The sequence below is a fragment of the Dama dama genome, chromosome 11 (genome assembly GCF_033118175.1).
Source record: "Dama dama isolate Ldn47 chromosome 11, ASM3311817v1, whole genome shotgun sequence".
Classification (NCBI taxonomy): Eukaryota; Metazoa; Chordata; class Mammalia; order Artiodactyla; family Cervidae; genus Dama; species Dama dama.
This window is the reverse complement of record NC_083691.1, coordinates 37,931,687-37,948,433: the sequence shown is the minus strand read 5'-3', so window position 1 is coordinate 37,948,433 and position 16,747 is coordinate 37,931,687. Positions and strand designations below refer to the sequence as shown.

General features: G+C 43.5%; 1 protein-coding gene across 1 annotated transcript in view; it reads left to right on the top strand.

Moving 5' to 3' along the window:
- ANTXR1 (ANTXR cell adhesion molecule 1) overlaps nt 1-16,747 on the top strand; it is a 251,881-nt gene that overhangs the window by 192,699 nt on the left and 42,435 nt on the right. The gene's annotated exons all lie outside the window — the stretch shown is intronic.

Sequence of the window (16,747 nt, the reverse complement as noted above, 5' to 3'; positions counted from 1 at the left end):
CACGTGACCACTCTGAATGCCATTCTTCATATAGTAAAGTGGTTGATAATAATTACTACAGGGTGGCTGGCTGGAGCCAGTAATGTTTGTAAAGCATTTGGCTTCACGTTTGAACACATTAAATAGTAATGCTCAGTCAAACATTGTTATGATTAGTTACCTTGTGCTTTTCTGTCGGTGAAAGGTTGATGCAGAAATTCAGACTATATGGCTGTTGATTATGTCAGATATACCTGCATCTTTACACTGCCCGCTCTGCAACACGGCACAACTAATAGAACTCGAGAGCAGAGTCAGTTAGGCGGGTCACCCTCCCTTTGCACCTGGTGACAACAGGTGGCTTGTGGTTGAGAGGATTTGGTCCAAAGTTTCACAGCCTGAGCAGACTGCTGCCCGCTAGCTGTTCCTGCTCCACATTTCGGCAGGGACAGCAGGCAAGTATGATTTAAAAAAAAAAAAAAACACCCAGGGCATATAAAGGCTGGGCCAACTTGACCTTCATGATCTCTAGAATTTGTTTTTTGTCTGGAAGTCCACAAGAACACATTGCTAGAGCAGATTTTGAAGTACAAACAGCTAACAGAAATGAGCCTTGGCCATCAGCTTTGTACTCAGCGTGGTATCTGGCCTTATAAGTTATACATATGGTTTCTGTGGAAAATTAAGAAATTTTTTAGCCTGCATGAGGCGCATCTAACGGATTAAGAAAAAAGCAATAGGATAGGTAAACTCCTCGGACTCAGCAGTACTATTTTTGTGATAGAACATGCTTATGCTTGTCCATGATCAAGCCCATTTTTTTTTTCAGAGCACTTGAAAAACATCTCCACTCAAATTTGTTAACATTCCATTCTTCACTGACCAGTTTGCCAGAAACAGATTTGTAAACTGGGTCAACCAGAGAATCGAGTGTAGCAAAGAGGAAAGATAAGAGAAATATTATGGTAAATAAGATATAAGAACTAAAACTGTTTGAGGGCAAATGGCTGATTGGATAAATCTAACAAAAATGAGATGAAAATGGATGGAATTCCTTCTAATGAATCACACCTAGATTGAATCTCTTATTTACAAATTCTGAATGAAAGTTTGTGTTTCACATTTGAAGACCTTCTGTGTGCTTTTGAGAAATACAATCTCACCCTGAAATTTCATTCTCCAGTCACACAAAATAACAGATGGGAACGACAGGAGGTCAGAGAATTAGGATACAATTGTGACCATGTTCTCAGAGGTGTTGCAAAGTACAATTGTCCAGCCTACTTTAAAATGGACTTTCTTTACAGGAATCCTGCTAAAATTTTTAAGACACGTGAGAGAGTAGATGGAGAGAACTGTGTCTTTGTAATCATGGTGATGGCCACAAACATCTAGTTGTACAAATGGAGATATACAAGAAAGATCATAGATTATGTAGGAAGGGAAATTCAAAGCTACTTTATGGCAACTCAGGAAAGAATTCTAGGAGAAGAGAAGACTATACTGTAGCTTATTATTATGTGCTTATTCGGTTCTGTTTTCATAACTTCGACAGACTCACTACAGACCTGCCTTCTTTGCACAGTGGATGACTCTGTAAGAATTCCTCAGCACTGATTTATGGGGCTGACCACATTTTCCATAAACTCAAAATGACTACATCCAGGCATGTGCTCATGAACAAGAGTCACAGGTTCTGAGTTTTTCCTTTAAAACAAAAACAAAAACAAACATCACCTAATTACATTCTCAGTTACATTCTGAATTGTTTCAAACACATGTTGATCTCACAGAAACCTGGCACTTCTTCCTTCTCAGTTCCTGTCTGCTCCATCCTTCCCCAAATGAACCACTCCAGCTTTACAGAGGCAGACACGGGCTCACCAGGAGAGCCTCGGAGGCTGCTGGAAAAGCAGAGTGCCTCCAGCCCCCACCACAGAGCAGAGGGCTGGGAGAGGCCTGAGCCCAGAGTCACATCCTTCCCTGGGATTGGTGCCCACTTCCTGGGAGCTCTCCAAGCCCTGGGTCAGGGAAAACATGAATGGGATGACAGCAGGAGACATGAATGCTTTCTGACTGCCACCACCCATCTTGCTCTTTCTGCCTGGGATGGGCCCACAGTCCTGTTGTGTTTTGGAGCCCACCAAGAGAGCCTAGCCAACATAAAAGGGAACGTACCAAAGAAGCCACTTAAGTAGCAAACCAGCAACACATTGGATCCTAAAATTTAATAAGTTCACTGAGCATATGGTGCTTGCATGCCAAGTCGCTTCAGTCGTGTCGAACTCTTTGCAAATCTGTGGACTGTAGCCCCCCAGGCTCCTCTGTCCATGGGGTTCTGCAGGCAAGAGTACTGGAGTGGGTTGCCATGCCCTCCTCCAGGGCACCTTCCCAACCCAGGGATCAAACCTGTTTCTCTTACATCTCCTGCATTGGCAGGTAGGTTCTTTACCACCAGCACCACCTGGGAAGCCCCAACCGGTTATATGATATCCTCTGCTTAAACCATCCCCTGTCTTCCAGTGTATAGCCATAGTTTTGCTCTTTCGAAAACATGGATCTCAGCATGCCATCCCAAAGCTTCAGTCTTTCAAAGGCTAGGAAGAAGCCCCAAATCCTTAGCTTGATTTAGAAAGGCTTTCCTTGTTATTTCAACTACTTTTTCCCCCTGGCTCCCGTATCACTCCATAGAGGCTCCAGCCACCTAGAATTGCTCACCATTCCCTGAACATGCCAGAATCGTCTGTGTCTCTGTGCCTTTGTACAGTCTTAATTTCTTTGCCTGGGATGTCTTTCCCATCATCTCTACCTACTGAACTGTTACCTTGGTAAGATTGTTCATTGTCCCCATGGTACCCCTCTAAACACAAAACGTTGCTGTCCAGACCCAGGCTTTAAAGGGGGGTTTGCCAAAGTAGAGAACATTCACAGAGACTTAGCAGGAAAGTCTGGAAATTAGAACCTGTGTCCCATGACCATTTGCCAGGATAGTCCCCAAGGCTTCCTATATGGGAGCCTCTCTGACTTCAGAAAATTTTCACCATTCAAGGACAAATGGCAGAAGGAATTGGGAATGTTCAGTCTGAGGCAGAAGACTTAAAGGGAGCTGAGAGCTTTTTAACTTGGTCAGCATGCTAAGCATTCTTTTTATAAACTATTAATATTTTCTCTCTGGGCCTCCCTGGTGGCTCTGATGGTAAAGAATCTGCCTGCAGTGGGAGACCCAGGTTTTATCCCTGGGTCGGGAAGACCCCCTGGAGAAGGGAATATCAACCCACTCCAGTATTCTTGCCTAGAGAATTCCATGAACAGAGGAGCCTGTCAGGCTACAGTCCATGGGGTCAGGTCGCAAAGAGTTGGACACAATTGAGCAACTAACACTTTCACTTTCATTAATATTTTAATCACTTACCTGTATTCAAGGAATAATCTTTTCATACCACTTCATATCATTGTATGATGTGATTTTAAATGCAAACTGTGACATTATATTTCAGCCTGCCTTCTTTTTAGAGTGTTTATTTTTACAAATGAAGCTATCTGTAACCAGGATACTTGTTGCCAGATCATTGTGCACATTCATGAATGTTTCCTTAGGGTTAAGCATGCAGTTGTCTCATCAATCAAACAGCATGCAAAATTTTAAAGTTTTGACATAAATTGCCAGGTTGGGCTCATTATTCATTATTGCCTGAAACACTGTGTGAATTAACACTAGAGCCTGCATCTATGAAAATCCCATCTCCCATTAACATTATTAATCTTACCTATTTGACAGGTGCTAATTTAATTTGCATTTTCTGTTACTGAAGTAAAACGTCTTTCAAATATCTATTTTCCCTTTTGTCTATTGCCTATATATGCCTCTATCCTATTTTTCTATTGGATATTTTAGCTTTGATTTTTATATGGCCATTTGCTTAACTCATATTCATTCATTTACTAGTCAAATGTTTTGAAGATCCAGTGGTATATATTAAGTATATGATGCTTACTTCATGAAACTTAAAGTCTAATTTTGTGTGTGTGTGTGTGTGACATTACCTATAATTTTATAGGTAATTTTAACATTTATAGTTAAATCTATGAATGTTTCTAATTTCTGCCTTTGGTGTCAAAATTAGAACAATCTTGTCTAGTCCAAGAGGATGTAAATTTTCACAAAAATTTTCTATTACTTCTACTCTGTCACTTTTAGTTTTTGGTGGTGTTGTGAGTTGGTACCTTTTCTGTATCTTCCTGGGTATTTTATGTAAATTTTGGAGAAGTGCCCTCAGGAGTTATCAGTCATGCTGCTGCTGCTAAGTCGCTTCAGTCGTGTCTGACTCTGTGAGACCCCATGGACTGCAGCCTACCAGGCTCCTCCGTCCATGGGATTTTCCAGGCAAGAGTAATGGAGTGCCTTCTCCGGCTATCAGCTATATGTTATATCAAACCAGAAGCCCTGGAACATTAAAGTCTCTAAAGTACAGAATATGACTTCAGAGAAGACATGAAGTTAAGCCACAGGTAGAAGTTACAGTAACACGTATTTCATCTTAAAAAACTGAAAGACGAGTTTTAACAACAAACAGGCTTCCACAGGCATCACTGGGGTTGCTCCATGTTACCAAACAGGGGTAAAACCAGTCAAACCACTGGGCCAGGATATAGTAAACAGTTCCTGCAGCAGATCACTAGTTCTCAAACTTGAGCACAGAATCACCTAGAAGTTTTGTTAAAACACAGGTTGCTGGATCCCACTGTCAGAGTTTCTGACTCAGCAGGTCTGGGGTGGGGCCTGGGAACTAGCATTTCTAACAAACTTCCAGGTGATACTGATGCTACTGATCTGGGGACCACACTTTGGAACCAATGAGATAAATGGAATTAAATGTCCATCAAGATCCCTCTAACCCTGACTGCTGGGGACTTGAAGTCAGCATCTCTGTGTTTATTTGACCACCAGTGACTACTTTCCTATGTTTCTCTGCAGAACACCTATTAACCTAATTGGGGAATAACTGCTCTAGCAGAAGTCTAAATATTAAATTAAATACCAACCAGTTGCAGAAAAATCTTGCCAGCTGCAGCGGTTTTGTTCCTAGATTGCTAGTTTCAAACACAGAAATGTAAGGGGGTTTCAGAGATCAGAGTTCACGGAATCCAGTGATTTTCAATCTGGTTGCATGTTGTAATCATCTGGGGAGTTTTAAGGCCCTGGTGCCAGGTTCTATTTAATTTTTCTGGGATGAAGTCTGGATACAGGAGTTTTAAAAGCTCCCCAGGTCATTTTAAGAAGCAACTAGGGTTGACAATCAGTGATTTGACCCAATTCTCTATTTCTTGTCCTGGGCAGCATCTTCTGTTTCTCTCATGGAACAATTTGAAGGCAACTCTCAACATCCCTTCAAAAACTCTATCCTGTGTTTCATAGGCATAAGGAAAATGGATGATTACAATCACCAGACAATAAGCATAGATTCTTCCTGCTCCAATATTGTTACTGCTTGGGTAAAGAGAAAGGAAAAGAGAAAATATAACTCTGCCTCCTGGGTCTTTCCCAGATGGAATTAAAATATCAACCTGTCTAAACCCTCCCCAGGCATTTTTACCCCAGCTTTAATGTCCCAACCCCTGCACATGCTCTGGGAGGAGCCACTGGGGTTGGATATCATCTTTGTTTTCAGCTCCTCAGTTTCTCTCCGATCTGGCATGGGGAAGCTGGTACATTCCATCGCTCCATCGCTATCTGCAAAAACAAAATGTGAGGCACACTTTGAACTTGTTTTGCAAGACTGAGCCTCACTGCAATCAGGAGAGACCCAGGAAACACACATGTAGATGGAGATGTACGTAAACAACATATGATACTCCTCTGAAGGGCAGCCGCGGAGGTTGTGAAATCTCCCTGAGCTCCCCAGGGCTGCCGTCTGCACAGCTGTTTCCAGCAAGGGAGCTGGGCCAGTCACGTGGGCCGCATGCCTTCCTACTGTTGCAGAGGCAAGAAGGGTCTGGGCAGGTTATCTCCAGGGACAGAGCGTCCTCAGCCCAGTCCTTCGAAAGCAGACGGGCCTCCTGTAACATAAGCAGACTCGAAGTGTCTCCACTCTGTTTCTTGCTTTCTCTTTTCTCCCTCTTCATGTACCTTGCGTGACCTCCTCCTCCTTCTTCCGTCTTCATCTTGGCTACCTTCCCTCAAACATTCTTTCATCGAATTTCATCTCTGTGCTCCCACCTAGGAACCCATCCCTGGGCTGGGCACTGGGGATGCCAGTTAGAATAGGACTTAATTCTGACTTCCTGGAGTTCAGTGCATGATTTGAAAGGGAAGAGTAAAGCATTGTATTAATTATAGATGGTCATAGAAGCACAGCGGCTTCCCAGGTGGAACTAGTGGTAAAGAACCCACCTGCCAGGACAGGAGATATAAGAGACTTGGGTTCATTCCCTGGGTTGGGAAGATAACCTGGAGGAGGGCATGGCAACCCACTCCATTGTTCTTGCCTGGAGAATCCCATGGACAGAGGAAACTGGCGGGCTATAGTCCATAGGGTCACAAAGAGTCAGACATGACCGAAGCGGCTTAGCACACATGCACACATAGAAGCACAGATCCATTCACAAGAAGGGGAAGCACTATTATCTCTATTGTATAGAGCAGAAACTGAGACTCAGGGGGAGGCTATTAACTTTCCCTAGGACACACAGCTGGGAAGGGGCAGATCTGGGGCTTAATTCAGGACTATCAGACTTGAAGTCTACACTGAGATTCCTCAAATCCTTCATGCATTCAGTAGATACTTGTTGAATAATATAGAAACCTAAAAGTTTCTATATATTCCAAAACATAAGAGTTTCTATATAGTCCTTTTTTATTAAGAATTTAATGTCTATTTTCTTGTAATTATACAGATTAACCAAGTCTAGATTAAAATACTAATACCAGTGTCTTGTTACTAGTAAAGTGAGAGAGTTCCTAATAAGCTGCTAATATTAAAAAAAATAGATACTTGTCAAACACTTCCTGTGAGATGAGCACTGTTCATCTTATTAATTGGCTGTTCACCAATTAATAAGCTGTGTCCTGTCCCTTGAGAAGCAGGAACCAACAGTCAAGGCCCCAAACACCAGTGTGATGGCTCTGAAATGGATGTGAGAGGTTGGGGGCGGGGGAGGGGATACACCCAGGAAGGGTATTTCACCAGCCTTGGATCAAAACTGGCTTCTAGAAGTGGCACTGAGGCTATGATCAGAGCGGAGTTGTGGAAGGAGGCTCTTCTGTGGGAAGGAATCTTTAGCAAGAATCTGGGGGTGGCCTGTGGCTTCTTCAGGAGACTTGAGGAGCGGGGTTTGGTGGAGGACAGTGTGAGGAGTGGAGGGAAGGGGTGGAGGGGGTGCTGGTCATGGAGCCCACTCTGGGGACAGTGGAGAATCACTTCCAAGTGTTTTAGGCATAGTTGTGGTCACATTGTGTTTCAGAAAAGTCACGCTAGCTGCAGTGTAGACATGGTGGCCGCCTGACCGGAGGCAGTGGTAGGAGGAAGAAAGAGGCTGGATTTAGGAGATGTTGAAGAAACAGAATGATTGGATTTGGCAATTGGCTGGTTGAGAGAGCGGGTTGTCAGGGAGGACCTCCAGGTTTTGGTCTGAGCCAACTGTGACATCATTCAGCAGGATAAGGGTGCAAGACGAGCTTTGGGAGGGAAGAGGAGGACTTAGCTTTTTAACTTACAGAATTGAGTGTAAGTACCATGGAGTGTCTAGGGCACAAACATTCAGGAATGCTCACTCTCAGAGTCATATACGTGCAGGGTGTGCACCTACAGGGCCTGAGAGTGGAAGGTGTGCCCTGATGCCCCCTGACATCACCCGACCTGTCAGGAGGCAGTTTTTCTCTAGTGAGAGTTCTGGGCAGGAGGCAAAGACAAGCATCAACACCATGATGGCTGAGACCAATGTGAATAGATGCAGAGCCAGGGAGAGGGTGGAGAGAGAGAAGGGAAATGGCTTGAGTGCTGAACACCCAGGGTCACATCCTTTGAGCTGGGGTGGGGAAAGAAAAAAGGAGAATAAGAGGGAAATGAAGAAGGACCAGCCAAAGAAAGAACAGGTGTGACAGGAGAGTTTGGGTCATGGAAGCCAAGGGAAGATGGTTCATCACGGAGGAGGCTGGGGTCAACAACATCAAGTATGGGAAATTTAGATGAAAGCTGACAGGTCCTCTAATTACCAGCAGTAAGAAGGTCCTGGAGGTCTTAGTGACATGGATTCAGTGCAACGATGGGGGCAGGAGTGAGGCTTAGTGGAAAATGGGAAGGGAGAACCAAAGCAGTGGCTGGAGGAGAGCTGGACTTGAAAGAGGCTCTTTGTTTGATCAGGATGAAGGACTTGAGAAAGATGAAGGGCTCATGATGGAAGTCCAGGAGGGGCTGAGACTGAAGAGCTCACTGTTGGAGGGCAAGAGCCCTGAGGAAGTAGAAGACCTAGAGGCCAGGAAATGCCTCTCTTCCTTAGTGACCTCAGTGGCAGAGTCTAAGATGGGCTCTCCCCCATTCAGTGGCCTCTGTCTTCCCTGTGATAGGTCAGCCTGGCCTCTGTCTTCCCTGTGATAGGTCAGCCAAGCAGGGCAGGTAGACGTAGACTGTCTGAGGCGAGGATGAGGAGGAAACCAGTCGCACCTTCGGAATTCTACCTATCCCGTGCATCCGCACTTGCTGCAGTTCCAGGGTGGGTATCTCTTCTTCATGCAAAGTGAAAGTGAAGTCACTCACTTATGTCCACCTCTTTGCGACCCCATGGCCTATAGCCTACCACGCTCCTTCATCCATGGGCTTTTCCAAGCAAGAGTACTGGAGTGGGTTGCCATTTTCTTCTCCAGAGTCTTCATGCAAGAAACATGGCAATTTGGGATGCCATGTTACAAGCAATTTCACTTCAAAACTCCACCTGCAAGACAGCCCATTGTTGGGTCCCTAGAATATATTGCTGTATGTTTTATTTCTCAGTGGCAGAATGGAAATAATGATCTTCTATACCCATGGCACCTAAAGGGCAGTGCTGACTGCATTGGGTAGTTTGTTAGTGGAGGCCTCCCACTTCTTTTGTTAGTGGGGGCCTCCCACTTCTCTGATAAATTAATCCCATAATATCTGTCAATTACCAATTACTAGTTTTATACTAGGTTATAATTAACTACTTAAGTGAGATACTTGTCATCTATCAATATTGTGGCAGAGCCCTGCGTTTCATAGACAAAGCCATCAACAAATGTCCTTGGTCAGGATTAGGTTAAACCAACAATTCTGGAGTTACTCTCTCACTCTACTGTGTACTAGCAGGGTCACTTTTCAGTCCACTGTGCTCTTTAAAATCATGTCCATTTTCCAAAGAATTGTTTACCGGGAATGCATGTACCTGCATGTACGGTGACAGAGGACCACCCAGAACATCACTGGTCAAGCTCCCTGGAACAGGCCTGCATCCCAACTCAGGGAGGAGTGTCTCCTTCCTGACTCACACAAAAGCACCATGTGGGCCAGCGATGGCCCCCATCATATGAAAATAGAAAGCAACTCATTTCCTCCCAAGGATTGCTTTAGATACTTTTGCTCAGTCCAGTGGGTTCCCCCAATTTTATCATTCCCAGTAACATCCTTCTCACCATTTCTTGTACTCACCAAGAAAGCATTTACATAGTTAATAGAGTTTTTATCCTCTATTATCTTTTTTCTTTATTCACTTGTGATCATGCATGTATATAACTTAATGTCTGATTCTTTAATTTTATCCCTATAAACATAAGGGGGAAACAATTTTTCAAATTGCTAGGCAACTAAAATCATTAAAACCACTGTTCTATGTGTGCTGGTCAGACATTCCTTCCTGAATATTGGCAATTTTAAAACACATGGATGTCTATGTAAAGACATGAACATCCCCATTTGAACAGCTTGCTGGTGAAACAGCAGATCCAAGTACATAAATACCAGCACATTCTAAGACGCATCTCAAAAACGTGGTGAAAAAGGATGACTTGGGCAAGTCCCAGCATCCACAATACACAAAATTGTTTGGTTTACATTCTGTAGAAAGTTTACCTGACCCTGAGGCTCTTATCAGTCATTTCCTGTCTGCTGAGTAACATTTTGCATTTGAAACTCCTCACTTCAGTTTTCCTCTGAATTTGCTTCATTGCATCTTTAGTAAACGCCTCTGTTCTGACAACACTGATTGGTGAAAATAAAATGAACGGAGCAAACCTGAGAGCAGGAAATGTTTACCCAACTTTCTAAGTGTGATGCTTTTCAGCAAATATTACTGAGGTGCTGGGAAGGGCTCTGGGGAAAAGGCCAGTGTGAGACATCAAAGAACAGATGGCTAAGGTTGAGGAGACAGAACAGATGGTGGTCAAGGTAGCTCCCGGGACAGACAAGATTGCTGAAGGGGATGAGAGCCACAGGGGAGGGGCAATCATCTGAGAGGACGGGAGACCTTCTCCTGGACTGGTAGGACTTGAAATGGGCTTTGGAGGAAAGTTGGAACTTATGCAGACAGGAAGTAGAAAGGTCGGGGTAGCAGGTTTCCAGGACCAGCCTGCAGCCCATTAGTGCCCATGGCCAACCTGCAGAGTGAGAGGAGACATCTCAGGATGGGATACGGAGGATGAGTGTACCTCCTGAGGCTGGAGGGGGAACGAGGATGAGATGTTACCACCCTGATGACAGGGACTGAAAAATTTACACTATAACCGTTTTGAGCTAGTCTTCATCTGGGATAAATATTAGAGTGCCAAATTACATTGTATTTCAAGACATTTGATTTCAGGCACAGTTTCTCAAAAGTTTTGCAAAGCTCTGGTTTGACAAGATACTGATAGAGTTTTTCATTGTTTTTAATGTATGTAGAAAACTTGGCCATAGGCATCTTTGTCTTGCAGAACAGCCCAGTTAAAATCATTCTACCAAAGCTCAAGAACGCAAAGGATCCAATGTGTTGGTAAATAGTTAATTGGCTAATAATTAATGATATTGGTTTGTAAGGATGAAACAAAATGACAAGTGTAAATAATTCAAACAGATGGGAGTTCATTTTCTTCCCTTCTTTACCCTGAAAACTACAATTGATTTCAAAGAAGTTAGATCTCTGCACACATGAAAAACTTCTCAGAATTCCTCTCTCATATTTAATTCAGCAGTGACTAAAAGAATCAAATTACTGTATTTATGTCTTTATATAAAGGTCAATTCCTTCTTGCAAAATAGACAATAGGCTTTATATAAGGCTTTTTTCTTAGTCCCTCTGCTCTTTAATTCAATTCACAGAACTGCTGAAAAAGTAGACTTTCTATTTTAAAGTAGGGGAAAAGAAGTTTGCATAGAATGTATTGGTTTTTACTTTGAGTAAACAGGGATCTTCAAAATTTCTATCAGTGTCTGACACCAAGATGTAAAGTCCCCAAGAGATCTGGAGAGAAAGTCCAATTTGCTGGCCACTGACTTCTGACCTTTCATAAACTTTTGTAAGACTAGATCATTTAAGAAAAAAAAAGTAAATTATAGGAAATGTTCCTAGAGGGTGTGATTTATTTTGGCTGAGCCCCTTCCCTGGATGTTTGAATTCTCAGTAGTATTTATTCAGTTCTCACCCTTGGAAATCTTTCCTTCACTGTCTCATTGGAGAGGAACATGAGTACTTAGAATTCTTGGCTTACCCGCCTGATTTTACAAAAGAAAAAGTTCAAGACATCCTCTGTCCACAGCAAAAACCAAACTGTACCCGAAACCTGCAAAGTTAACTTTTTTTGGAGAAGTTAAACCCAAAGTTGATGGTGCAAAATATACCATCTTGAGGTTTTTTTTTTTTTGCACTAACTTTCCGCTCCCAGTGGGAGGTCTCTTTAAATAAATAATTATGAAGGTATCTGATGTGGCTGAGGTCTCTCCCTCCCCTTCCAATCCCCCATAACCTAATCCCTTTTTTTTCCACACCCATACATATTTCCATACTCATCAGCATCATCATTTTATTGCTTAGCTGATGACTTTCACCTTTGAATTGCCTCATCTCCCAAACAGCTGCAGCAACAGGTCAAGTCCTGGTATCAGGTTGCAGATAGCAAACAGAAGAGAATTTGGGGGCTGAAGAAGGTGGGGCTGGGTAATAGAGACATCCCTCTTGAAATTCTCTGATCTTATTTTTTTTTTTTTTTCCTGCCAAACAGAGTCAGGACAGAAGGAATTTGGGCTTGGTTCTAGGGTCAAAATTTCATCCAAGTGTATAACACTGTAGGAAGTTTTCTACTTTGCTCAAGTGTGATGTTTATGTCTAGCCACTTGGCAGCTATGGGCCTTCTCTTCCAGCTGAGGGCATTGGAAAAGATCATCTCTAGTGAATGGTCTACATCTCTGCCATAGGCCTCAATTAAGACTTATTTAACCCAGGTTGGTGGGGAGTTCTATTCTGGTCCAAAAGTATTAGGTTGAATCATAGGTGGCAGGATCTGACCTAGGAGATATCCTTCCTGAATTCACAGTCTGCTGTAGACACACACACACACACACACACACACACACACACACCTTCTCCCAGTATCCCCATTACCACCTCACCTCAACCTGACCCTGAGACTCAGGAATGGGTTGGAGGTTCCTCATGATCTCAGTCCCTTCATTTTCAAGATAAGGAAACTGATGTTTAGCAAGCTGATAGGGACACCTCCAAACACTCCCAAGTACATTTCCTCGGATGCTCCCATCACTGCTTTACTTATCTATTTTCATATTAGTAAGATTAATGCTCGCATGCTAAGATCCCTGCTTCATTCACAGTTACAAAGGGAATTAGTGGAAGTGGCAGAACCAGACCCCTCCAGCCCTTTACACAGCCTGGCTCTCCTGAGTCCTCTTCCCAGGCCAGGAGAATAGGGTGGGGCTCATGATTGGGTTTGATCCCTTGAAGAAAAGGTAAACCAGACCGAATTTTAGGAGGTAGAGCTGGTCCCTGTGACCCAAACTCCTCCTTTCCTGTCCACTTAGCTTCACCCGCCTCCCAACACTCTTCCATTTTTATACTCTGCCCAAGATGGCATACCCACTGCTTGCTTCCCTTAGTGACCTGCCCTCCTTTCAGCGTGCTGTGTTCCCAAGTAACCTCATATTTTCTCTTACTGATTCCACCGCTGCCTACCTCTCCCTTTATCACCAACACTGTGTCTAAGAGTACACCAATGCACTCACTGGTCTTGAGCTCCGACCCTACAGCAGGTACCATGCTAGGCAATGGGGATTTATGTGAATGTGGCCAATCCCTGCCCTTGTGGGATGCACATCAGAGTAGTCAGAAAAGCACTAAATTAGAACTTGATGTGATGAGTGGTATGGAACTGTGGGGAGCATCTGAAGTTTCATGGAAGCATAGAACACAGAGATTTAATCCAGGCTGGGGGACCAGGGAAGACTTTGAAAAGAGACCATTGGACTGAGATTTAAAGGATGAGCTCTCCTGGCGAAGTGAGGGAAACGCATTTGGGTGGAAGAAACAGCATGTATGAAGGCCCAAATAAGCTGAAAGAGAAGGCCCAGGCTGACCCTGGGAGGGGAGGGGAGAGAGTCACACTCCGCCTCCCAGCTCTGCCTTCTCCGCCCTTACAGCTGGTCATGTCTTTCGGGTGCCCAGCTCTCCGAGGCTCTCCCCTGATTTCTGCTCATTGTCTGGTCCTTCTTTCCTCCTGTGCTCACAGCTGCTGCCCCAAAATTTCACACCATTTTAATTTACAGGCTGTACTGATATTTCACTCCCTGAGGAAACAGTAACAGATTTGAGGAAAGGAACATTTCCTTTCCTTTCCCTCACAGCACTGAGAACATGGTTTGACTTGTTTTCTTGTTCTGTGAAGACTTCTTCTGTGACCCCCAGTTCACAGCTATTTGTAAACTTTTATAAGATTCCTTCCATAGTAGTGGCCAAAGATGTCTCAAAAAAAATCCTCACCTTTAACAAAGAGGGAGCGTTCACATGTTCTTGTAGGGTCATCTTCAGGTAAAATGAGGCTGACTGAGCATTCAGTTTTATTCAGTTATATTCACACATGCACCTATGTGTGCACACATATCACACACCTTACTACACCAACAGTTTGCGTGTTTGCTCAGTCGTGTCCAACTCTTTGTGACCCCATGGACGGTAGCCCACCAGGCTCCTCTGCCCATGGAATTCTCCAGGGAAGAATACTGGAGAAGGGTGCCATTTCCTACTCCAGGGGGTCTTCTCGACCCAGGGATCTAACCCACATCTTTTGCATCTCCTGCATTGGCAGGCAGTTTCTTTACCACTACGCCACCTGATTAAGCATTATTAAAACATTAAACTTTCATTATAATTGCTGATCATACTTTCTGTCATTGCCATTTATTAATAACTTTGACTTTTCCTTTAAATTTTTTGAAAATAGAAAATGTGAGAGGAACATGACTCTCTGACTTTACTCATCATACTTTATAAATTCATTCTTGTGATATTTGTTTAACGTTTTTAGTGTTTTTCCATTTTTTCTTTTGGCTGAGACCATCGAGGGCAGAGCTATGATCAGAATCCATAGTAACGGCAGAATTAGCTCCAGGGGCGCTCACTCCTCTAGCCTTCAGCACTTGCGTGCATTCCTGTATCCCACCAACATCTGGATTGGGTCACCCCATTGACTGGGTGGCCCTAAGCAGCTGACGCCCAGTCACTGGCCTCAATCCCCAGTGCACCTACTTTCCAGGGCCTCTGTGACTCTGACTCGAATATAAGCTCTAAATAGGAGTAAATCTTGTGTAAGCTTTTCCACATTCTCTACTGCTCACTCAAGGTGATTTGTAATAGGAAATTCTTGAATGTCACAGAGTCTGGAAAATCGGACATCATAACAGACATCCATGCCCCTTACTGGGATCATTAATCAAAGTGGGTCCACTGGAAAGTCCATTGTGGAATCCTCCCTTCTTTCTTTCTAACAGGGGAAGTAGTTCTGACCAAGCAGGGCTGGACTTCTTAGGCATGGAGGTAGAGAGAAATGGAAAGAAGAGGGAATATTTTCCAATTGGTGGTGGAAACAAACTTACCAAAATTTATGAAACCACAGCCTCGATGCTCTACCATGTCTGTAGGCCCAGGGGATGTATGGTCCTCCAGAGATGGCCAGGGCAGCTGTAGAACTAAGGCTACCTTCTGTGCTTATAGACAGTAAGCATCCCCTCCAAACCAGGAATAAGTACAGAACTCCCGTAGCCCATGGTCCCCACTGTACCACATCAGCTGCCCTGGCTTGTTCTGCACTAGATCCTCCACTGGTCGCCTAAAGTTGAAAATGTGTTTGCTAATGATTCACAACAGAACCTCCTAGCAAAAAACTAGGGTTACAAGCAGTTCACATCACACACACCAACAACCCACGTGACTACATCCCACACAAGGTCACTAATAAGCAACATGGATGGAAGCTTCCAAAAGATTTAACCTACCCGTGGGAAAATTCCAGTTTCATCCAGCAATGTTGCTATGCCTTCAGATTACTGTAAATGCCAATGGTGAAATGACTGTTCTGATCCTCGGTGGACACAGCCAAGCTTTGATGCCTGTCCTTTATAATTCACCCATCTATGTCCAGAAAGCCTGAGACTTATAATATAACAGATTTATGAGTCAAGGGAGAACAATTTTTGGATAACTTCACCTTGTAATCATTTTCTTTCTCTCTTAAACTCATTCCATTGATGTGTTTAGTTCTAATCCATTTCCAAGTTTGATATTTTTTAAAGACAACAATTTGATTTTTGAAATTCTCTAGCTTTGCAAGCCATGGACCAAACTGTCCCACCCTGAAGAAACACAGATTCTCATAAATCTTTCTCTGAAACACAGGGTGAGAGGAAAGGGGTGTGATTTGATTTTAAATGAGTATAAAGCTTCCTATCACTTCCAGAGGATAGATAGATAGACAGACAGACAGATGGGCACAGTTTCAAACAGTTTTACATACCTTAAAGAGTCTATGGAGATCATAAGATAAAAGTATTTCCATGACAGGAATTTAAACTCTTAAATTTTCTTTTAAGCTCCTCACTGGCCAGCGAAACAATCAACTAGAACTTTTCTTCCAGCTGTGGAAAAACAGTGGACAACTTAGTGGAATTATAAGTGGAGTCTTTTACAAATAAATGGAGTGCTTTACAAAATTATTTGTGACCTCCCATTTCACAAGCAGCAAAAGATCTTGAACACCTCAAAAGTAGAATCTAGGGATTTGCCTGGTGGTCCAGTGGCTAAGACTCCACACTCCCAATGCCAGGGGACTGGGTTCAATCCCTGGTCAAGGTACTAGATCCCACATGCCACAACTAACATCTGGCATAGCAAAATTTAAAAATTAAAGCAAATTTTTCTAAAAAATGTAAAGTGTAGGGCTGCACAGTCCCATAAGGCAGCCCCTAGCCATGTGTGGCTATTGAGCGCTTGAAGTGTGACTAGTCAGAAATGCCATGTACTGTACATGTGAAATACACTTTGGATTTTCAAAGATGTAGCATGAAAAACAGAATGTAAAAGATCTCCTTCAATTCAGTTCAGTCACTCAGTCGTGTCCGACTCTTTGCGACCCCATGGACTGCAGTACGCCAGACTTCCCTATCCACCACCAACTCCCAGAGCTTGCTCACACTCATGTCCATCAAGTCGGTGATGTCATCCAACCATCTCATCCTCTGTCATTCCCTTCTCCTGCCTTCGATCTTTCCCAGCATCAGGGTCT